The sequence below is a fragment of the Hyla sarda genome, unplaced genomic scaffold, assembly GCF_029499605.1.
Source record: "Hyla sarda isolate aHylSar1 unplaced genomic scaffold, aHylSar1.hap1 scaffold_1478, whole genome shotgun sequence".
NCBI classification, from domain to species: Eukaryota; Metazoa; Chordata; class Amphibia; order Anura; family Hylidae; genus Hyla; species Hyla sarda.
The window spans coordinates 1-20,366 of record NW_026608110.1 but is presented as its reverse complement, the minus strand read 5'-3'; the positions used below and the strand labels follow the sequence as shown (position 1 = coordinate 20,366).

Sequence of the window (20,366 nt, the reverse complement as noted above, 5' to 3'; positions counted from 1 at the left end):
TTGAATAAGCATTGCTGCACTGATGGGGTATGCATTAGACGAAAAAAAAGAAGAAAAAGAAGAATAATACGCCCAGAAAAGAGGCGAAAAGGAGAAAAACGTAAAAAAACGTGAAAAAAAAGTAAGAGGAGGAGAAGGGAAAAAAAGGTGGAAATGGGTTTAAAAGTGATTTCGGCGGAGAAATATATATATATATATATATATATATATATATATATATATATATGCGCACACACACACATAGATATAAACGTATTCTCCGTTGAGATATTGCAGCCGCTGCTGTGTCCAGGCCCAGGAGCCTTAGCACTGTGCTGTGATGTCACTCAATACCACTGACATCACTAGGTGTAAACAACATCTCTCCTTTGCTGTGTATGTGACTATGGAGCTGTTTGGTGATGTCGTCTATTACGGCCTTCATAGAAGCAACAGGAGATTGTTGCATCCATCTTGAACCCTCAGAACTACAGTGCTATGATGTCACTCACTTCCACAGGCCTTGCAGAGTGTAAACAACAACAACCCAGCTTTGTTGTGTATGTAACCAAAGGGATTTGTGATGTCACCTAGAACCTTCACAGCAGCGACAGCTTTATGAGGAGCATCAGCACTGCTCTGCCTGAGCAGAACCATCACCGCCATAGGTTGTCAAATAACCCGGATTTAACCCACACAGGTAAGTCCAATGGGGTGCAGGCATGTCCTCTATGCTTACAGCTTCCCGTGGGTGTTGGTTTGATACCGTTTGGGGACAGCCAAGGAGGCATCTGCAGGCAACAAAGGTAGGTGTGTGCTTGTGTGTGTGTTTCCTATGCAGATCCTAAGCCCAGTGTCACATGCAAGTAGGAGGAGTAAGAAGGGTTCCTGGCAAATCCGGGTTATGGATTGCATTTAAAAAGGCCCCGTGGGAGTGCAATGGGCCCCTGTCTTGCTGCTTAGCAATAATGGTATGGGTTTAGGTTCTGCTGTGTGTACTGGTGGTTGACTGCCCCCCAGCCCAGAGTGTGCATGGAAAATTGTCTGGCAGCCTCCCTGACAGCAAGCAGTGATAGTGCCCATGAAGGGGACCTTGTTGGGCCCGCCCCTTTCACGGTTATCGCTTCTCGGCCTTTTGGCTAAGATCAAGTGTAGTATCTGTTCTTATCAGTTTAATATCTGATACGTCCCCTATCTGGGGACCATATATTAAATGGATTTTTGAGAACGGGGGCCGATTTCGAAGCTTGCTTCCGTCGCCCTATGCATTGACCCGATATGGCAGTATCTTCGGGTACAGTGCACCACCCCCTTACAGGGTTAAAAAGAAAGATTCCTACTTTCATTGCTACCTGCTTGCTGGCTAGCCAGCTAGCCAGCCCTGTGGGCCTTGCTGCTGCTGCAGCCAAAAAACAAAAGGTGGTGCTGCTGCTGCTTCTGCTGCTTCTGCTTCTGCTTGTGTCTGGCCCCTGTTGGAGCGTCCAGGCACAGGACTTCTGCTGCTGCTGACTAAATGGCCTCCTTAATTGGATCATTTGAGTAGCCAGCACACCTGTGCAGGTAGGGCATGACATGATAGGCAGCTGCCTTGATAGCGGGTGGGTGCTGAATGTTCCTAATTGACAAAATAAGATTAATGCTTATGAAGAAATATAAAATCTCATCCCTTCCCCAATATCGCGCCACACCCCTACCCCTTAATTCCCTGGTTGAACGTGATGGACATATGTCTTTTTTCGACCGTACTAACTATGTAACTATGTAACATAACATGGGGGGGGGGTCTCCTGGCTGTTCACACAGGTGTGTCATTGCTGTACATTGACCATGCATTGCTTCTGTGGTATTGCAAAGGCAAAGACAAATGCTTCCAGCCATCCATTGCACTAATGGATTGGTCATCAGCTGGCTGTCTATGTCCCGCATCAATATAGACCAAAGTACAGAGGGTTAGGCTATGCTATTGTGCACCTACCTGATGCATCAGAAGGTGCGAGGCCCTTGCTAAATTCTGTGCACAGACTTTGAGATCTATGCTTTAGACTGTATCTAAACCTGCTCCAACATGGACTGACATTCTGGCCTACTTTCAGCCGATGCGACTTGTCTGTCGCTGAACAGTCGCTTTTTATGTATTCAGCACCTATGTATAATGTTGTAAAAATGCTCTAGAAGCTAAAGTCGCAGAAATGTCACACATATTTGGCCTGCAACTTTCTGTGCGACAAATTCAGACAGGAAAAATCAGTATAAATCCTTAGAAAATTATCCCCCAGTGTCTCCATCTGCTGGCGGTATTGAATAAGCATTGCTGCACTGATGGGGTATGCATTAGACGAAAAAAAAGAAGAAAAAGAAGAATAATACGCCCAGAAAAGAGGCGAAAAGGAGAAAAACGTAAAAAAACGTGAAAAAAAAGTAAGAGGAGGAGAAGGGAAAAAAAGGTGGAAATGGGTTTAAAAGTGATTTCGGCGGAGAAATATATATATATATATATATATATATATATATATATATATATATGCGCACACACACACATAGATATAAACGTATTCTCCGTTGAGATATTGCAGCCGCTGCTGTGTCCAGGCCCAGGAGCCTTAGCACTGTGCTGTGATGTCACTCAATACCACTGACATCACTAGGTGTAAACAACATCTCTCCTTTGCTGTGTATGTGACTATGGAGCTGTTTGGTGATGTCGTCTATTACGGCCTTCATAGAAGCAACAGGAGATTGTTGCATCCATCTTGAACCCTCAGAACTACAGTGCTATGATGTCACTCACTTCCACAGGCCTTGCAGAGTGTAAACAACAACAACCCAGCTTTGTTGTGTATGTAACCAAAGGGATTTGTGATGTCACCTAGAACCTTCACAGCAGCGACAGCTTTATGAGGAGCATCAGCACTGCTCTGCCTGAGCAGAACCATCACCGCCATAGGTTGTCAAATAACCCGGATTTAACCCACACAGGTAAGTCCAATGGGGTGCAGGCATGTCCTCTATGCTTACAGCTTCCCGTGGGTGTTGGTTTGATACCGTTTGGGGACAGCCAAGGAGGCATCTGCAGGCAACAAAGGTAGGTGTGTGCTTGTGTGTGTGTTTCCTATGCAGATCCTAAGCCCAGTGTCACATGCAAGTAGGAGGAGTAAGAAGGGTTCCTGGCAAATCCGGGTTATGGATTGCATTTAAAAAGGCCCCGTGGGAGTGCAATGGGCCCCTGTCTTGCTGCTTAGCAATAATGGTATGGGTTTAGGTTCTGCTGTGTGTACTGGTGGTTGACTGCCCCCCAGCCCAGAGTGTGCATGGAAAATTGTCTGGCAGCCTCCCTGACAGCAAGCAGTGATAGTGCCCATGAAGGGGACCTTGTTGGGCCCGCCCCTTTCACGGTTATCGCTTCTCGGCCTTTTGGCTAAGATCAAGTGTAGTATCTGTTCTTATCAGTTTAATATCTGATACGTCCCCTATCTGGGGACCATATATTAAATGGATTTTTGAGAACGGGGGCCGATTTCGAAGCTTGCTTCCGTCGCCCTATGCATTGACCCGATATGGCAGTATCTTCGGGTACAGTGCACCACCCCCTTACAGGGTTAAAAAGAAAGATTCCTACTTTCATTGCTACCTGCTTGCTGGCTAGCCAGCTAGCCAGCCCTGTGGGCCTTGCTGCTGCTGCAGCCAAAAAACAAAAGGTGGTGCTGCTGCTGCTTCTGCTGCTTCTGCTTCTGCTTGTGTCTGGCCCCTGTTGGAGCGTCCAGGCACAGGACTTCTGCTGCTGCTGACTAAATGGCCTCCTTAATTGGATCATTTGAGTAGCCAGCACACCTGTGCAGGTAGGGCATGACATGATAGGCAGCTGCCTTGATAGCGGGTGGGTGCTGAATGTTCCTAATTGACAAAATAAGATTAATGCTTATGAAGAAATATAAAATCTCATCCCTTCCCCAATATCGCGCCACACCCCTACCCCTTAATTCCCTGGTTGAACGTGATGGACATATGTCTTTTTTCGACCGTACTAACTATGTAACTATGTAACATAACATGGGGGGGGGGTCTCCTGGCTGTTCACACAGGTGTGTCATTGCTGTACATTGACCATGCATTGCTTCTGTGGTATTGCAAAGGCAAAGACAAATGCTTCCAGCCATCCATTGCACTAATGGATTGGTCATCAGCTGGCTGTCTATGTCCCGCATCAATATAGACCAAAGTACAGAGGGTTAGGCTATGCTATTGTGCACCTACCTGATGCATCAGAAGGTGCGAGGCCCTTGCTAAATTCTGTGCACAGACTTTGAGATCTATGCTTTAGACTGTATCTAAACCTGCTCCAACATGGACTGACATTCTGGCCTACTTTCAGCCGATGCGACTTGTCTGTCGCTGAACAGTCGCTTTTTATGTATTCAGCACCTATGTATAATGTTGTAAAAATGCTCTAGAAGCTAAAGTCGCAGAAATGTCACACATATTTGGCCTGCAACTTTCTGTGCGACAAATTCAGACAGGAAAAATCAGTATAAATCCTTAGAAAATTATCCCCCAGTGTCTCCATCTGCTGGCGGTATTGAATAAGCATTGCTGCACTGATGGGGTATGCATTAGACGAAAAAAAAGAAGAAAAAGAAGAATAATACGCCCAGAAAAGAGGCGAAAAGGAGAAAAACGTAAAAAAACGTGAAAAAAAAGTAAGAGGAGGAGAAGGGAAAAAAAGGTGGAAATGGGTTTAAAAGTGATTTCGGCGGAGAAATATATATATATATATATATATATATATATATATATATATATATATGCGCACACACACACATAGATATAAACGTATTCTCCGTTGAGATATTGCAGCCGCTGCTGTGTCCAGGCCCAGGAGCCTTAGCACTGTGCTGTGATGTCACTCAATACCACTGACATCACTAGGTGTAAACAACATCTCTCCTTTGCTGTGTATGTGACTATGGAGCTGTTTGGTGATGTCGTCTATTACGGCCTTCATAGAAGCAACAGGAGATTGTTGCATCCATCTTGAACCCTCAGAACTACAGTGCTATGATGTCACTCACTTCCACAGGCCTTGCAGAGTGTAAACAACAACAACCCAGCTTTGTTGTGTATGTAACCAAAGGGATTTGTGATGTCACCTAGAACCTTCACAGCAGCGACAGCTTTATGAGGAGCATCAGCACTGCTCTGCCTGAGCAGAACCATCACCGCCATAGGTTGTCAAATAACCCGGATTTAACCCACACAGGTAAGTCCAATGGGGTGCAGGCATGTCCTCTATGCTTACAGCTTCCCGTGGGTGTTGGTTTGATACCGTTTGGGGACAGCCAAGGAGGCATCTGCAGGCAACAAAGGTAGGTGTGTGCTTGTGTGTGTGTTTCCTATGCAGATCCTAAGCCCAGTGTCACATGCAAGTAGGAGGAGTAAGAAGGGTTCCTGGCAAATCCGGGTTATGGATTGCATTTAAAAAGGCCCCGTGGGAGTGCAATGGGCCCCTGTCTTGCTGCTTAGCAATAATGGTATGGGTTTAGGTTCTGCTGTGTGTACTGGTGGTTGACTGCCCCCCAGCCCAGAGTGTGCATGGAAAATTGTCTGGCAGCCTCCCTGACAGCAAGCAGTGATAGTGCCCATGAAGGGGACCTTGTTGGGCCCGCCCCTTTCACGGTTATCGCTTCTCGGCCTTTTGGCTAAGATCAAGTGTAGTATCTGTTCTTATCAGTTTAATATCTGATACGTCCCCTATCTGGGGACCATATATTAAATGGATTTTTGAGAACGGGGGCCGATTTCGAAGCTTGCTTCCGTCGCCCTATGCATTGACCCGATATGGCAGTATCTTCGGGTACAGTGCACCACCCCCTTACAGGGTTAAAAAGAAAGATTCCTACTTTCATTGCTACCTGCTTGCTGGCTAGCCAGCTAGCCAGCCCTGTGGGCCTTGCTGCTGCTGCAGCCAAAAAACAAAAGGTGGTGCTGCTGCTGCTGCTGCTTCTGCTGCTTCTGCTTCTGCTTGTGTCTGGCCCCTGTTGGAGCGTCCAGGCACAGGACTTCTGCTGCTGCTGACTAAATGGCCTCCTTAATTGGATCATTTGAGTAGCCAGCACACCTGTGCAGGTAGGGCATGACATGATAGGCAGCTGCCTTGATAGCGGGTGGGTGCTGAATGTTCCTAATTGACAAAATAAGATTAATGCTTATGAAGAAATATAAAATCTCATCCCTTCCCCAATATCGCGCCACACCCCTACCCCTTAATTCCCTGGTTGAACGTGATGGACATATGTCTTTTTTCGACCGTACTAACTATGTAACTATGTAACATAACATGGGGGGGGGGGTCTCCTGGCTGTTCACACAGGTGTGTCATTGCTGTACATTGACCATGCATTGCTTCTGTGGTATTGCAAAGGCAAAGACAAATGCTTCCAGCCATCCATTGCACTAATGGATTGGTCATCAGCTGGCTGTCTATGTCCCGCATCAATATAGACCAAAGTACAGAGGGTTAGGCTATGCTATTGTGCACCTACCTGATGCATCAGAAGGTGCGAGGCCCTTGCTAAATTCTGTGCACAGACTTTGAGATCTATGCTTTAGACTGTATCTAAACCTGCTCCAACATGGACTGACATTCTGGCCTACTTTCAGCCGATGCGACTTGTCTGTCGCTGAACAGTCGCTTTTTATGTATTCAGCACCTATGTATAATGTTGTAAAAATGCTCTAGAAGCTAAAGTCGCAGAAATGTCACACATATTTGGCCTGCAACTTTCTGTGCGACAAATTCAGACAGGAAAAATCAGTATAAATCCTTAGAAAATTATCCCCCAGTGTCTCCATCTGCTGGCGGTATTGAATAAGCATTGCTGCACTGATGGGGTATGCATTAGACGAAAAAAAAGAAGAAAAAGAAGAATAATACGCCCAGAAAAGAGGCGAAAAGGAGAAAAACGTAAAAAAACGTGAAAAAAAAGTAAGAGGAGGAGAAGGGAAAAAAAGGTGGAAATGGGTTTAAAAGTGATTTCGGCGGAGAAATATATATATATATATATATATATATATATGCGCACACACACACATAGATATAAACGTATTCTCCGTTGAGATATTGCAGCCGCTGCTGTGTCCAGGCCCAGGAGCCTTAGCACTGTGCTGTGATGTCACTCAATACCACTGACATCACTAGGTGTAAACAACATCTCTCCTTTGCTGTGTATGTGACTATGGAGCTGTTTGGTGATGTCGTCTATTACGGCCTTCATAGAAGCAACAGGAGATTGTTGCATCCATCTTGAACCCTCAGAACTACAGTGCTATGATGTCACTCACTTCCACAGGCCTTGCAGAGTGTAAACAACAACAACCCAGCTTTGTTGTGTATGTAACCAAAGGGATTTGTGATGTCACCTAGAACCTTCACAGCAGCGACAGCTTTATGAGGAGCATCAGCACTGCTCTGCCTGAGCAGAACCATCACCGCCATAGGTTGTCAAATAACCCGGATTTAACCCACACAGGTAAGTCCAATGGGGTGCAGGCATGTCCTCTATGCTTACAGCTTCCCGTGGGTGTTGGTTTGATACCGTTTGGGGACAGCCAAGGAGGCATCTGCAGGCAACAAAGGTAGGTGTGTGCTTGTGTGTGTGTTTCCTATGCAGATCCTAAGCCCAGTGTCACATGCAAGTAGGAGGAGTAAGAAGGGTTCCTGGCAAATCCGGGTTATGGATTGCATTTAAAAAGGCCCCGTGGGAGTGCAATGGGCCCCTGTCTTGCTGCTTAGCAATAATGGTATGGGTTTAGGTTCTGCTGTGTGTACTGGTGGTTGACTGCCCCCCAGCCCAGAGTGTGCATGGAAAATTGTCTGGCAGCCTCCCTGACAGCAAGCAGTGATAGTGCCCATGAAGGGGACCTTGTTGGGCCCGCCCCTTTCACGGTTATCGCTTCTCGGCCTTTTGGCTAAGATCAAGTGTAGTATCTGTTCTTATCAGTTTAATATCTGATACGTCCCCTATCTGGGGACCATATATTAAATGGATTTTTGAGAACGGGGGCCGATTTCGAAGCTTGCTTCCGTCGCCCTATGCATTGACCCGATATGGCAGTATCTTCGGGTACAGTGCACCACCCCCTTACAGGGTTAAAAAGAAAGATTCCTACTTTCATTGCTACCTGCTTGCTGGCTAGCCAGCTAGCCAGCCCTGTGGGCCTTGCTGCTGCTGCAGCCAAAAAACAAAAGGTGGTGCTGCTGCTGCTTCTGCTGCTTCTGCTTCTGCTTGTGTCTGGCCCCTGTTGGAGCGTCCAGGCACAGGACTTCTGCTGCTGCTGACTAAATGGCCTCCTTAATTGGATCATTTGAGTAGCCAGCACACCTGTGCAGGTAGGGCATGACATGATAGGCAGCTGCCTTGATAGCGGGTGGGTGCTGAATGTTCCTAATTGACAAAATAAGATTAATGCTTATGAAGAAATATAAAATCTCATCCCTTCCCCAATATCGCGCCACACCCCTACCCCTTAATTCCCTGGTTGAACGTGATGGACATATGTCTTTTTTCGACCGTACTAACTATGTAACTATGTAACATAACATGGGGGGGGGGTCTCCTGGCTGTTCACACAGGTGTGTCATTGCTGTACATTGACCATGCATTGCTTCTGTGGTATTGCAAAGGCAAAGACAAATGCTTCCAGCCATCCATTGCACTAATGGATTGGTCATCAGCTGGCTGTCTATGTCCCGCATCAATATAGACCAAAGTACAGAGGGTTAGGCTATGCTATTGTGCACCTACCTGATGCATCAGAAGGTGCGAGGCCCTTGCTAAATTCTGTGCACAGACTTTGAGATCTATGCTTTAGACTGTATCTAAACCTGCTCCAACATGGACTGACATTCTGGCCTACTTTCAGCCGATGCGACTTGTCTGTCGCTGAACAGTCGCTTTTTATGTATTCAGCACCTATGTATAATGTTGTAAAAATGCTCTAGAAGCTAAAGTCGCAGAAATGTCACACATATTTGGCCTGCAACTTTCTGTGCGACAAATTCAGACAGGAAAAATCAGTATAAATCCTTAGAAAATTATCCCCCAGTGTCTCCATCTGCTGGCGGTATTGAATAAGCATTGCTGCACTGATGGGGTATGCATTAGACGAAAAAAAAGAAGAAAAAGAAGAATAATACGCCCAGAAAAGAGGCGAAAAGGAGAAAAACGTAAAAAAACTTGAAAAAAAAGTAAGAGGAGGAGAAGGGAAAAAAAGGTGGAAATGGGTTTAAAAGTGATTTCGGCGGAGAAATATATATATATATATATATATATATATATATATATATATATATGCGCACACACACACATAGATATAAACGTATTCTCCGTTGAGATATTGCAGCCGCTGCTGTGTCCAGGCCCAGGAGCCTTAGCACTGTGCTGTGATGTCACTCAATACCACTGACATCACTAGGTGTAAACAACATCTCTCCTTTGCTGTGTATGTGACTATGGAGCTGTTTGGTGATGTCGTCTATTACGGCCTTCATAGAAGCAACAGGAGATTGTTGCATCCATCTTGAACCCTCAGAACTACAGTGCTATGATGTCACTCACTTCCACAGGCCTTGCAGAGTGTAAACAACAACAACCCAGCTTTGTTGTGTATGTAACCAAAGGGATTTGTGATGTCACCTAGAACCTTCACAGCAGCGACAGCTTTATGAGGAGCATCAGCACTGCTCTGCCTGAGCAGAACCATCACCGCCATAGGTTGTCAAATAACCCGGATTTAACCCACACAGGTAAGTCCAATGGGGTGCAGGCATGTCCTCTATGCTTACAGCTTCCCGTGGGTGTTGGTTTGATACCGTTTGGGGACAGCCAAGGAGGCATCTGCAGGCAACAAAGGTAGGTGTGTGCTTGTGTGTGTGTTTCCTATGCAGATCCTAAGCCCAGTGTCACATGCAAGTAGGAGGAGTAAGAAGGGTTCCTGGCAAATCCGGGTTATGGATTGCATTTAAAAAGGCCCCGTGGGAGTGCAATGGGCCCCTGTCTTGCTGCTTAGCAATAATGGTATGGGTTTAGGTTCTGCTGTGTGTACTGGTGGTTGACTGCCCCCCAGCCCAGAGTGTGCATGGAAAATTGTCTGGCAGCCTCCCTGACAGCAAGCAGTGATAGTGCCCATGAAGGGGACCTTGTTGGGCCCGCCCCTTTCACGGTTATCGCTTCTCGGCCTTTTGGCTAAGATCAAGTGTAGTATCTGTTCTTATCAGTTTAATATCTGATACGTCCCCTATCTGGGGACCATATATTAAATGGATTTTTGAGAACGGGGGCCGATTTCGAAGCTTGCTTCCGTCGCCCTATGCATTGACCCGATATGGCAGTATCTTCGGGTACAGTGCACCACCCCCTTACAGGGTTAAAAAGAAAGATTCCTACTTTCATTGCTACCTGCTTGCTGGCTAGCCAGCTAGCCAGCCCTGTGGGCCTTGCTGCTGCTGCAGCCAAAAAACAAAAGGTGGTGCTGCTGCTGCTTCTGCTGCTTCTGCTTCTGCTTGTGTCTGGCCCCTGTTGGAGCGTCCAGGCACAGGACTTCTGCTGCTGCTGACTAAATGGCCTCCTTAATTGGATCATTTGAGTAGCCAGCACACCTGTGCAGGTAGGGCATGACATGATAGGCAGCTGCCTTGATAGCGGGTGGGTGCTGAATGTTCCTAATTGACAAAATAAGATTAATGCTTATGAAGAAATATAAAATCTCATCCCTTCCCCAATATCGCGCCACACCCCTACCCCTTAATTCCCTGGTTGAACGTGATGGACATATGTCTTTTTTCGACCGTACTAACTATGTAACTATGTAACATAACATGGGGGGGGGGGTCTCCTGGCTGTTCACACAGGTGTGTCATTGCTGTACATTGACCATGCATTGCTTCTGTGGTATTGCAAAGGCAAAGACAAATGCTTCCAGCCATCCATTGCACTAATGGATTGGTCATCAGCTGGCTGTCTATGTCCCGCATCAATATAGACCAAAGTACAGAGGGTTAGGCTATGCTATTGTGCACCTACCTGATGCATCAGAAGGTGCGAGGCCCTTGCTAAATTCTGTGCACAGACTTTGAGATCTATGCTTTAGACTGTATCTAAACCTGCTCCAACATGGACTGACATTCTGGCCTACTTTCAGCCGATGCGACTTGTCTGTCGCTGAACAGTCGCTTTTTATGTATTCAGCACCTATGTATAATGTTGTAAAAATGCTCTAGAAGCTAAAGTCGCAGAAATGTCACACATATTTGGCCTGCAACTTTCTGTGCGACAAATTCAGACAGGAAAAATCAGTATAAATCCTTAGAAAATTATCCCCCAGTGTCTCCATCTGCTGGCGGTATTGAATAAGCATTGCTGCACTGATGGGGTATGCATTAGACGAAAAAAAAGAAGAAAAAGAAGAATAATACGCCCAGAAAAGAGGCGAAAAGGAGAAAAACGTAAAAAAACTTGAAAAAAAAGTAAGAGGAGGAGAAGGGAAAAAAAGGTGGAAATGGGTTTAAAAGTGATTTCGGCGGAGAAATATATATATATATATATATATATATATATATATATATATGCGCACACACACACATAGATATAAACGTATTCTCCGTTGAGATATTGCAGCCGCTGCTGTGTCCAGGCCCAGGAGCCTTAGCACTGTGCTGTGATGTCACTCAATACCACTGACATCACTAGGTGTAAACAACATCTCTCCTTTGCTGTGTATGTGACTATGGAGCTGTTTGGTGATGTCGTCTATTACGGCCTTCATAGAAGCAACAGGAGATTGTTGCATCCATCTTGAACCCTCAGAACTACAGTGCTATGATGTCACTCACTTCCACAGGCCTTGCAGAGTGTAAACAACAACAACCCAGCTTTGTTGTGTATGTAACCAAAGGGATTTGTGATGTCACCTAGAACCTTCACAGCAGCGACAGCTTTATGAGGAGCATCAGCACTGCTCTGCCTGAGCAGAACCATCACCGCCATAGGTTGTCAAATAACCCGGATTTAACCCACACAGGTAAGTCCAATGGGGTGCAGGCATGTCCTCTATGCTTACAGCTTCCCGTGGGTGTTGGTTTGATACCGTTTGGGGACAGCCAAGGAGGCATCTGCAGGCAACAAAGGTAGGTGTGTGCTTGTGTGTGTGTTTCCTATGCAGATCCTAAGCCCAGTGTCACATGCAAGTAGGAGGAGTAAGAAGGGTTCCTGGCAAATCCGGGTTATGGATTGCATTTAAAAAGGCCCCGTGGGAGTGCAATGGGCCCCTGTCTTGCTGCTTAGCAATAATGGTATGGGTTTAGGTTCTGCTGTGTGTACTGGTGGTTGACTGCCCCCCAGCCCAGAGTGTGCATGGAAAATTGTCTGGCAGCCTCCCTGACAGCAAGCAGTGATAGTGCCCATGAAGGGGACCTTGTTGGGCCCGCCCCTTTCACGGTTATCGCTTCTCGGCCTTTTGGCTAAGATCAAGTGTAGTATCTGTTCTTATCAGTTTAATATCTGATACGTCCCCTATCTGGGGACCATATATTAAATGGATTTTTGAGAACGGGGGCCGATTTCGAAGCTTGCTTCCGTCGCCCTATGCATTGACCCGATATGGCAGTATCTTCGGGTACAGTGCACCACCCCCTTACAGGGTTAAAAAGAAAGATTCCTACTTTCATTGCTACCTGCTTGCTGGCTAGCCAGCTAGCCAGCCCTGTGGGCCTTGCTGCTGCTGCAGCCAAAAAACAAAAGGTGGTGCTGCTGCTGCTTCTGCTGCTTCTGCTTCTGCTTGTGTCTGGCCCCTGTTGGAGCGTCCAGGCACAGGACTTCTGCTGCTGCTGACTAAATGGCCTCCTTAATTGGATCATTTGAGTAGCCAGCACACCTGTGCAGGTAGGGCATGACATGATAGGCAGCTGCCTTGATAGCGGGTGGGTGCTGAATGTTCCTAATTGACAAAATAAGATTAATGCTTATGAAGAAATATAAAATCTCATCCCTTCCCCAATATCGCGCCACACCCCTACCCCTTAATTCCCTGGTTGAACGTGATGGACATATGTCTTTTTTCGACCGTACTAACTATGTAACTATGTAACATAACATGGGGGGGGGGTCTCCTGGCTGTTCACACAGGTGTGTCATTGCTGTACATTGACCATGCATTGCTTCTGTGGTATTGCAAAGGCAAAGACAAATGCTTCCAGCCATCCATTGCACTAATGGATTGGTCATCAGCTGGCTGTCTATGTCCCGCATCAATATAGACCAAAGTACAGAGGGTTAGGCTATGCTATTGTGCACCTACCTGATGCATCAGAAGGTGCGAGGCCCTTGCTAAATTCTGTGCACAGACTTTGAGATCTATGCTTTAGACTGTATCTAAACCTGCTCCAACATGGACTGACATTCTGGCCTACTTTCAGCCGATGCGACTTGTCTGTCGCTGAACAGTCGCTTTTTATGTATTCAGCACCTATGTATAATGTTGTAAAAATGCTCTAGAAGCTAAAGTCGCAGAAATGTCACACATATTTGGCCTGCAACTTTCTGTGCGACAAATTCAGACAGGAAAAATCAGTATAAATCCTTAGAAAATTATCCCCCAGTGTCTCCATCTGCTGGCGGTATTGAATAAGCATTGCTGCACTGATGGGGTATGCATTAGACGAAAAAAAAGAAGAAAAAGAAGAATAATACGCCCAGAAAAGAGGCGAAAAGGAGAAAAACGTAAAAAAACGTGAAAAAAAAGTAAGAGGAGGAGAAGGGAAAAAAAGGTGGAAATGGGTTTAAAAGTGATTTCGGCGGAGAAATATATATATATATATATATATATATATATATATATATATATATATGCGCACACACACACATAGATATAAACGTATTCTCCGTTGAGATATTGCAGCCGCTGCTGTGTCCAGGCCCAGGAGCCTTAGCACTGTGCTGTGATGTCACTCAATACCACTGACATCACTAGGTGTAAACAACATCTCTCCTTTGCTGTGTATGTGACTATGGAGCTGTTTGGTGATGTCGTCTATTACGGCCTTCATAGAAGCAACAGGAGATTGTTGCATCCATCTTGAACCCTCAGAACTACAGTGCTATGATGTCACTCACTTCCACAGGCCTTGCAGAGTGTAAACAACAACAACCCAGCTTTGTTGTGTATGTAACCAAAGGGATTTGTGATGTCACCTAGAACCTTCACAGCAGCGACAGCTTTATGAGGAGCATCAGCACTGCTCTGCCTGAGCAGAACCATCACCGCCATAGGTTGTCAAATAACCCGGATTTAACCCACACAGGTAAGTCCAATGGGGTGCAGGCATGTCCTCTATGCTTACAGCTTCCCGTGGGTGTTGGTTTGATACCGTTTGGGGACAGCCAAGGAGGCATCTGCAGGCAACAAAGGTAGGTGTGTGCTTGTGTGTGTGTTTCCTATGCAGATCCTAAGCCCAGTGTCACATGCAAGTAGGAGGAGTAAGAAGGGTTCCTGGCAAATCCGGGTTATGGATTGCATTTAAAAAGGCCCCGTGGGAGTGCAATGGGCCCCTGTCTTGCTGCTTAGCAATAATGGTATGGGTTTAGGTTCTGCTGTGTGTACTGGTGGTTGACTGCCCCCCAGCCCAGAGTGTGCATGGAAAATTGTCTGGCAGCCTCCCTGACAGCAAGCAGTGATAGTGCCCATGAAGGGGACCTTGTTGGGCCCGCCCCTTTCACGGTTATCGCTTCTCGGCCTTTTGGCTAAGATCAAGTGTAGTATCTGTTCTTATCAGTTTAATATCTGATACGTCCCCTATCTGGGGACCATATATTAAATGGATTTTTGAGAACGGGGGCCGATTTCGAAGCTTGCTTCCGTCGCCCTATGCATTGACCCGATATGGCAGTATCTTCGGGTACAGTGCACCACCCCCTTACAGGGTTAAAAAGAAAGATTCCTACTTTCATTGCTACCTGCTTGCTGGCTAGCCAGCTAGCCAGCCCTGTGGGCCTTGCTGCTGCTGCAGCCAAAAAACAAAAGGTGGTGCTGCTGCTGCTTCTGCTGCTTCTGCTTCTGCTTGTGTCTGGCCCCTGTTGGAGCGTCCAGGCACAGGACTTCTGCTGCTGCTGACTAAATGGCCTCCTTAATTGGATCATTTGAGTAGCCAGCACACCTGTGCAGGTAGGGCATGACATGATAGGCAGCTGCCTTGATAGCGGGTGGGTGCTGAATGTTCCTAATTGACAAAATAAGATTAATGCTTATGAAGAAATATAAAATCTCATCCCTTCCCCAATATCGCGCCACACCCCTACCCCTTAATTCCCTGGTTGAACGTGATGGACATATGTCTTTTTTCGACCGTACTAACTATGTAACTATGTAACATAACATGGGGGGGGGGTCTCCTGGCTGTTCACACAGGTGTGTCATTGCTGTACATTGACCATGCATTGCTTCTGTGGTATTGCAAAGGCAAAGACAAATGCTTCCAGCCATCCATTGCACTAATGGATTGGTCATCAGCTGGCTGTCTATGTCCCGCATCAATATAGACCAAAGTACAGAGGGTTAGGCTATGCTATTGTGCACCTACCTGATGCATCAGAAGGTGCGAGGCCCTTGCTAAATTCTGTGCACAGACTTTGAGATCTATGCTTTAGACTGTATCTAAACCTGCTCCAACATGGACTGACATTCTGGCCTACTTTCAGCCGATGCGACTTGTCTGTCGCTGAACAGTCGCTTTTTATGTATTCAGCACCTATGTATAATGTTGTAAAAATGCTCTAGAAGCTAAAGTCGCAGAAATGTCACACATATTTGGCCTGCAACTTTCTGTGCGACAAATTCAGACAGGAAAAATCAGTATAAATCCTTAGAAAATTATCCCCCAGTGTCTCCATCTGCTGGCGGTATTGAATAAGCATTGCTGCACTGATGGGGTATGCATTAGACGAAAAAAAAGAAGAAAAAGAAGAATAATACGCCCAGAAAAGAGGCGAAAAGGAGAAAAACGTAAAAAAACGTGAAAAAAAAGTAAGAGGAGGAGAAGGGAAAAAAAGGTGGAAATGGGTTTAAAAGTGATTTCGGCGGAGAAATATATATATATATATATATATATATATATATATATATATATATATATATGCGCACACACACACATAGATATAAACGTATTCTCCGTTGAGATATTGCAGCCGCTGCTGTGTCCAGGCCCAGGAGCCTTAGCACTGTGCTGTGATGTCACTCAATACCACTGACATCACTAGGTGTAAACAACATCTCTCCTTTGCTGTGTATGTGACTATGGAGCTGTTTGGTGATGTCGTCTATTACGGCCTTCATAGAAGCAACAGGAGATTGTTGCATCCATCTTGAACCCTCAGAACTACAGTGCTATGATGTCACTCACTTCCACAGGCCTTGCAGAGTGTAAACAACAACAACCCAGCTTTGTTGTGTATGTAACCAAAGGGATTTGTGATGTCACCTAGAACCTTCACAGCAGCGACAGCTTTATGAGGAGCATCAGCACTGCTCTGCCTGAGCAGAACCATCACCGCCATAGGTTGTCAAATAACCCGGATTTAACCCACACAGGTAAGTCCAATGGGGTGCAGGCATGTCCTCTATGCTTACAGCTTCCCGTGGGTGTTGGTTTGATACCGTTTGGGGACAGCCAAGGAGGCATCTGCAGGCAACAAAGGTAGGTGTGTGCTTGTGTGTGTGTTTCCTATGCAGATCCTAAGCCCAGTGTCACATGCAAGTAGGAGGAGTAAGAAGGGTTCCTGGCAAATCCGGGTTATGGATTGCATTTAAAAAGGCCCCGTGGGAGTGCAATGGGCCCCTGTCTTGCTGCTTAGCAATAATGGTATGGGTTTAGGTTCTGCTGTGTGTACTGGTGGTTGACTGCCCCCCAGCCCAGAGTGTGCATGGAAAATTGTCTGGCAGCCTCCCTGACAGCAAGCAGTGATAGTGCCCATGAAGGGGACCTTGTTGGGCCCGCCCCTTTCACGGTTATCGCTTCTCGGCCTTTTGGCTAAGATCAAGTGTAGTATCTGTTCTTATCAGTTTAATATCTGATACGTCCCCTATCTGGGGACCATATATTAAATGGATTTTTGAGAACGGGGGCCGATTTCGAAGCTTGCTTCCGTCGCCCTATGCATTGACCCGATATGGCAGTATCTTCGGGTACAGTGCACCACCCCCTTACAGGGTTAAAAAGAAAGATTCCTACTTTCATTGCTACCTGCTTGCTGGCTAGCCAGCTAGCCAGCCCTGTGGGCCTTGCTGCTGCTGCAGCCAAAAAACAAAAGGTGGTGCTGCTGCTGCTTCTGCTGCTTCTGCTTCTGCTTGTGTCTGGCCCCTGTTGGAGCGTCCAGGCACAGGACTTCTGCTGCTGCTGACTAAATGGCCTCCTTAATTGGATCATTTGAGTAGCCAGCACACCTGTGCAGGTAGGGCATGACATGATAGGCAGCTGCCTTGATAGCGGGTGGGTGCTGAATGTTCCTAATTGACAAAATAAGATTAATGCTTATGAAGAAATATAAAATCTCATCCCTTCCCCAATATCGCGCCACACCCCTACCCCTTAATTCCCTGGTTGAACGTGATGGACATATGTCTTTTTTCGACCGTACTAACTATGTAACTATGTAACATAACATGGGGGGGGGGTCTCCTGGCTGTTCACACAGGTGTGTCATTGCTGTACATTGACCATGCATTGCTTCTGTGGTATTGCAAAGGCAAAGACAAATGCTTCCAGCCATCCATTGCACTAATGGATTGGTCATCAGCTGGCTGTCTATGTCCCGCATCAATATAGACCAAAGTACAGAGGGTTAGGCTATGCTATTGTGCACCTACCTGATGCATCAGAAGGTGCGAGGCCCTTGCTAAATTCTGTGCACAGACTTTGAGATCTATGCTTTAGACTGTATCTAAACCTGCTCCAACATGGACTGACATTCTGGCCTACTTTCAGCCGATGCGACTTGTCTGTCGCTGAACAGTCGCTTTTTATGTATTCAGCACCTATGTATAATGTTGTAAAAATGCTCTAGAAGCTAAAGTCGCAGAAATGTCACACATATTTGGCCTGCAACTTTCTGTGCGACAAATTCAGACAGGAAAAATCAGTATAAATCCTTAGAAAATTATCCCCCAGTGTCTCCATCTGCTGGCGGTATTGAATAAGCATTGCTGCACTGATGGGGTATGCATTAGACGAAAAAAAAGAAGAAAAAGAAGAATAATACGCCCAGAAAAGAGGCGAAAAGGAGAAAAACGTAAAAAAACGTGAAAAAAAAGTAAGAGGAGGAGAAGGGAAAAAAAGGTGGAAATGGGTTTAAAAGTGATTTCGGCGGAGAAATATATATATATATATATATATATATATATATATATGCGCACACACACACATAGATATAAACGTATTCTCCGTTGAGATATTGCAGCCGCTGCTGTGTCCAGGCCCAGGAGCCTTAGCACTGTGCTGTGATGTCACTCAATACCACTGACATCACTAGGTGTAAACAACATCTCTCCTTTGCTGTGTATGTGACTATGGAGCTGTTTGGTGATGTCGTCTATTACGGCCTTCATAGAAGCAACAGGAGATTGTTGCATCCATCTTGAACCCTCAGAACTACAGTGCTATGATGTCACTCACTTCCACAGGCCTTGCAGAGTGTAAACAACAACAACCCAGCTTTGTTGTGTATGTAACCAAAGGGATTTGTGATGTCACCTAGAACCTTCACAGCAGCGACAGCTTTATGAGGAGCATCAGCACTGCTCTGCCTGAGCAGAACCATCACCGCCATAGGTTGTCAAATAACCCGGATTTAACCCACACAGGTAAGTCCAATGGGGTGCAGGCATGTCCTCTATGCTTACAGCTTCCCGTGGGTGTTGGTTTGATACCGTTTGGGGACAGCCAAGGAGGCATCTGCAGGCAACAAAGGTAGGTGTGTGCTTGTGTGTGTGTTTCCTATGCAGATCCTAAGCCCAGTGTCACATGCAAGTAGGAGGAGTAAGAAGGGTTCCTGGCAAATCCGGGTTATGGATTGCATTTAAAAAGGCCCCGTGGGAGTGCAATGGGCCCCTGTCTTGCTGCTTAGCAATAATGGTATGGGTTTAGGTTCTGCTGTGTGTACTGGTGGTTGACTGCCCCCCAGCCCAGAGTGTGCATGGAAAATTGTCTGGCAGCCTCCCTGACAGCAAGCAGTGATAGTGCCCATGAAGGGGACCTTGTTGGGCCCGCCCCTTTCACGGTTATCGCTTCTCGGCCTTTTGGCTAAGATCAAGTGTAGTATCTGTTCTTATCAGTTTAATATCTGATACGTCCCCTATCTGGGGACCATATATTAAATGGATTTTTGAGAACGGGGGCCGATTTCGAAGCTTGCTTCCGTCGCCCTATGCATTGACCCGATATGGCAGTATCTTCGGGTACAGTGCACCACCCCCTTACAGGGTTAAAAAGAAAGATTCCTACTTTCATTGCTACCTGCTTGCTGGCTAGCCAGCTAGCCAGCCCTGTGGGCCTTGCTGCTGCTGCAGCCAAAAAACAAAAGGTGGTGCTGCTGCTGCTTCTGCTGCTTCTGCTTCTGCTTGTGTCTGGCCCCTGTTGGAGCGTCCAGGCACAGGACTTCTGCTGCTGCTGACTAAATGGCCTCCTTAATTGGATCATTTGAGTAGCCAGCACACCTGTGCAGGTAGGGCATGACATGATAGGCAGCTGCCTTGATAGCGGGTGGGTGCTGAATGTTCCTAATTGACAAAATAAGATTAATGCTTATGAAGAAATATAAAATCTCATCCCTTCCCCAATATCGCGCCACACCCCTACCCCTTAATTCCCTGGTTGAACGTGATGGACATATGTCTTTTTTCGACCGTACTAACTATGTAACTATGTAACATAACATGGGGGGGGGGTCTCCTGGCTGTTCACACAGGTGTGTCATTGCTGTACATTGACCATGCATTGCTTCTGTGGTATTGCAAAGGCAAAGACAAATGCTTCCAGCCATCCATTGCACTAATGGATTGGTCATCAGCTGGCTGTCTATGTCCCGCATCAATATAGACCAAAGTACAGAGGGTTAGGCTATGCTATTGTGCACCTACCTGATGCATCAGAAGGTGCGAGGCCCTTGCTAAATTCTGTGCACAGACTTTGAGATCTATGCTTTAGACTGTATCTAAACCTGCTCCAACATGGACTGACATTCTGGCCTACTTTCAGCCGATGCGACTTGTCTGTCGCTGAACAGTCGCTTTTTATGTATTCAGCACCTATGTATAATGTTGTAAAAATGCTCTAGAAGCTAAAGTCGCAA

The 20,366-nt window shown here is 46.2% G+C and overlaps 9 non-coding genes across 9 annotated transcripts; all 9 read left to right on the top strand.

Annotated features, from left to right (window-relative positions):
* The first annotated feature begins 1,098 nt into the window (after window positions 1-1,098).
* LOC130308291 (U2 spliceosomal RNA) lies at window positions 1,099-1,289 on the top strand. Its single transcript, XR_008857277.1, has one exon. It is a non-coding gene; the product is annotated as a U2 spliceosomal RNA (small nuclear RNA).
* A 2,085-nt stretch (window positions 1,290-3,374) lies between these two features.
* On the top strand, window positions 3,375-3,565 carry LOC130308290 (U2 spliceosomal RNA). The gene has a single exon (XR_008857276.1). It is a non-coding gene; the product is annotated as a U2 spliceosomal RNA (small nuclear RNA).
* Window positions 3,566-5,652: 2,087 nt separating this feature from the next.
* Window positions 5,653-5,843, top strand: LOC130308289 (U2 spliceosomal RNA). The gene has a single exon (XR_008857275.1). It is a non-coding gene; the product is annotated as a U2 spliceosomal RNA (small nuclear RNA).
* A 2,078-nt stretch (window positions 5,844-7,921) lies between these two features.
* LOC130308288 (U2 spliceosomal RNA) lies at window positions 7,922-8,112 on the top strand. Its single transcript, XR_008857274.1, has one exon. It is a non-coding gene; the product is annotated as a U2 spliceosomal RNA (small nuclear RNA).
* A 2,085-nt stretch (window positions 8,113-10,197) lies between these two features.
* On the top strand, window positions 10,198-10,388 carry LOC130308326 (U2 spliceosomal RNA). The gene has a single exon (XR_008857310.1). It is a non-coding gene; the product is annotated as a U2 spliceosomal RNA (small nuclear RNA).
* Window positions 10,389-12,470: 2,082 nt separating this feature from the next.
* On the top strand, window positions 12,471-12,661 carry LOC130308321 (U2 spliceosomal RNA). The gene has a single exon (XR_008857307.1). It is a non-coding gene; the product is annotated as a U2 spliceosomal RNA (small nuclear RNA).
* A 2,087-nt stretch (window positions 12,662-14,748) lies between these two features.
* On the top strand, window positions 14,749-14,939 carry LOC130308310 (U2 spliceosomal RNA). Its single transcript, XR_008857296.1, has one exon. It is a non-coding gene; the product is annotated as a U2 spliceosomal RNA (small nuclear RNA).
* Window positions 14,940-17,030: 2,091 nt separating this feature from the next.
* Window positions 17,031-17,221, top strand: LOC130308299 (U2 spliceosomal RNA). The gene has a single exon (XR_008857284.1). It is a non-coding gene; the product is annotated as a U2 spliceosomal RNA (small nuclear RNA).
* A 2,077-nt stretch (window positions 17,222-19,298) lies between these two features.
* On the top strand, window positions 19,299-19,489 carry LOC130308287 (U2 spliceosomal RNA). Its single transcript, XR_008857273.1, has one exon. It is a non-coding gene; the product is annotated as a U2 spliceosomal RNA (small nuclear RNA).
* Window positions 19,490-20,366: the final 877 nt, after the last annotated feature.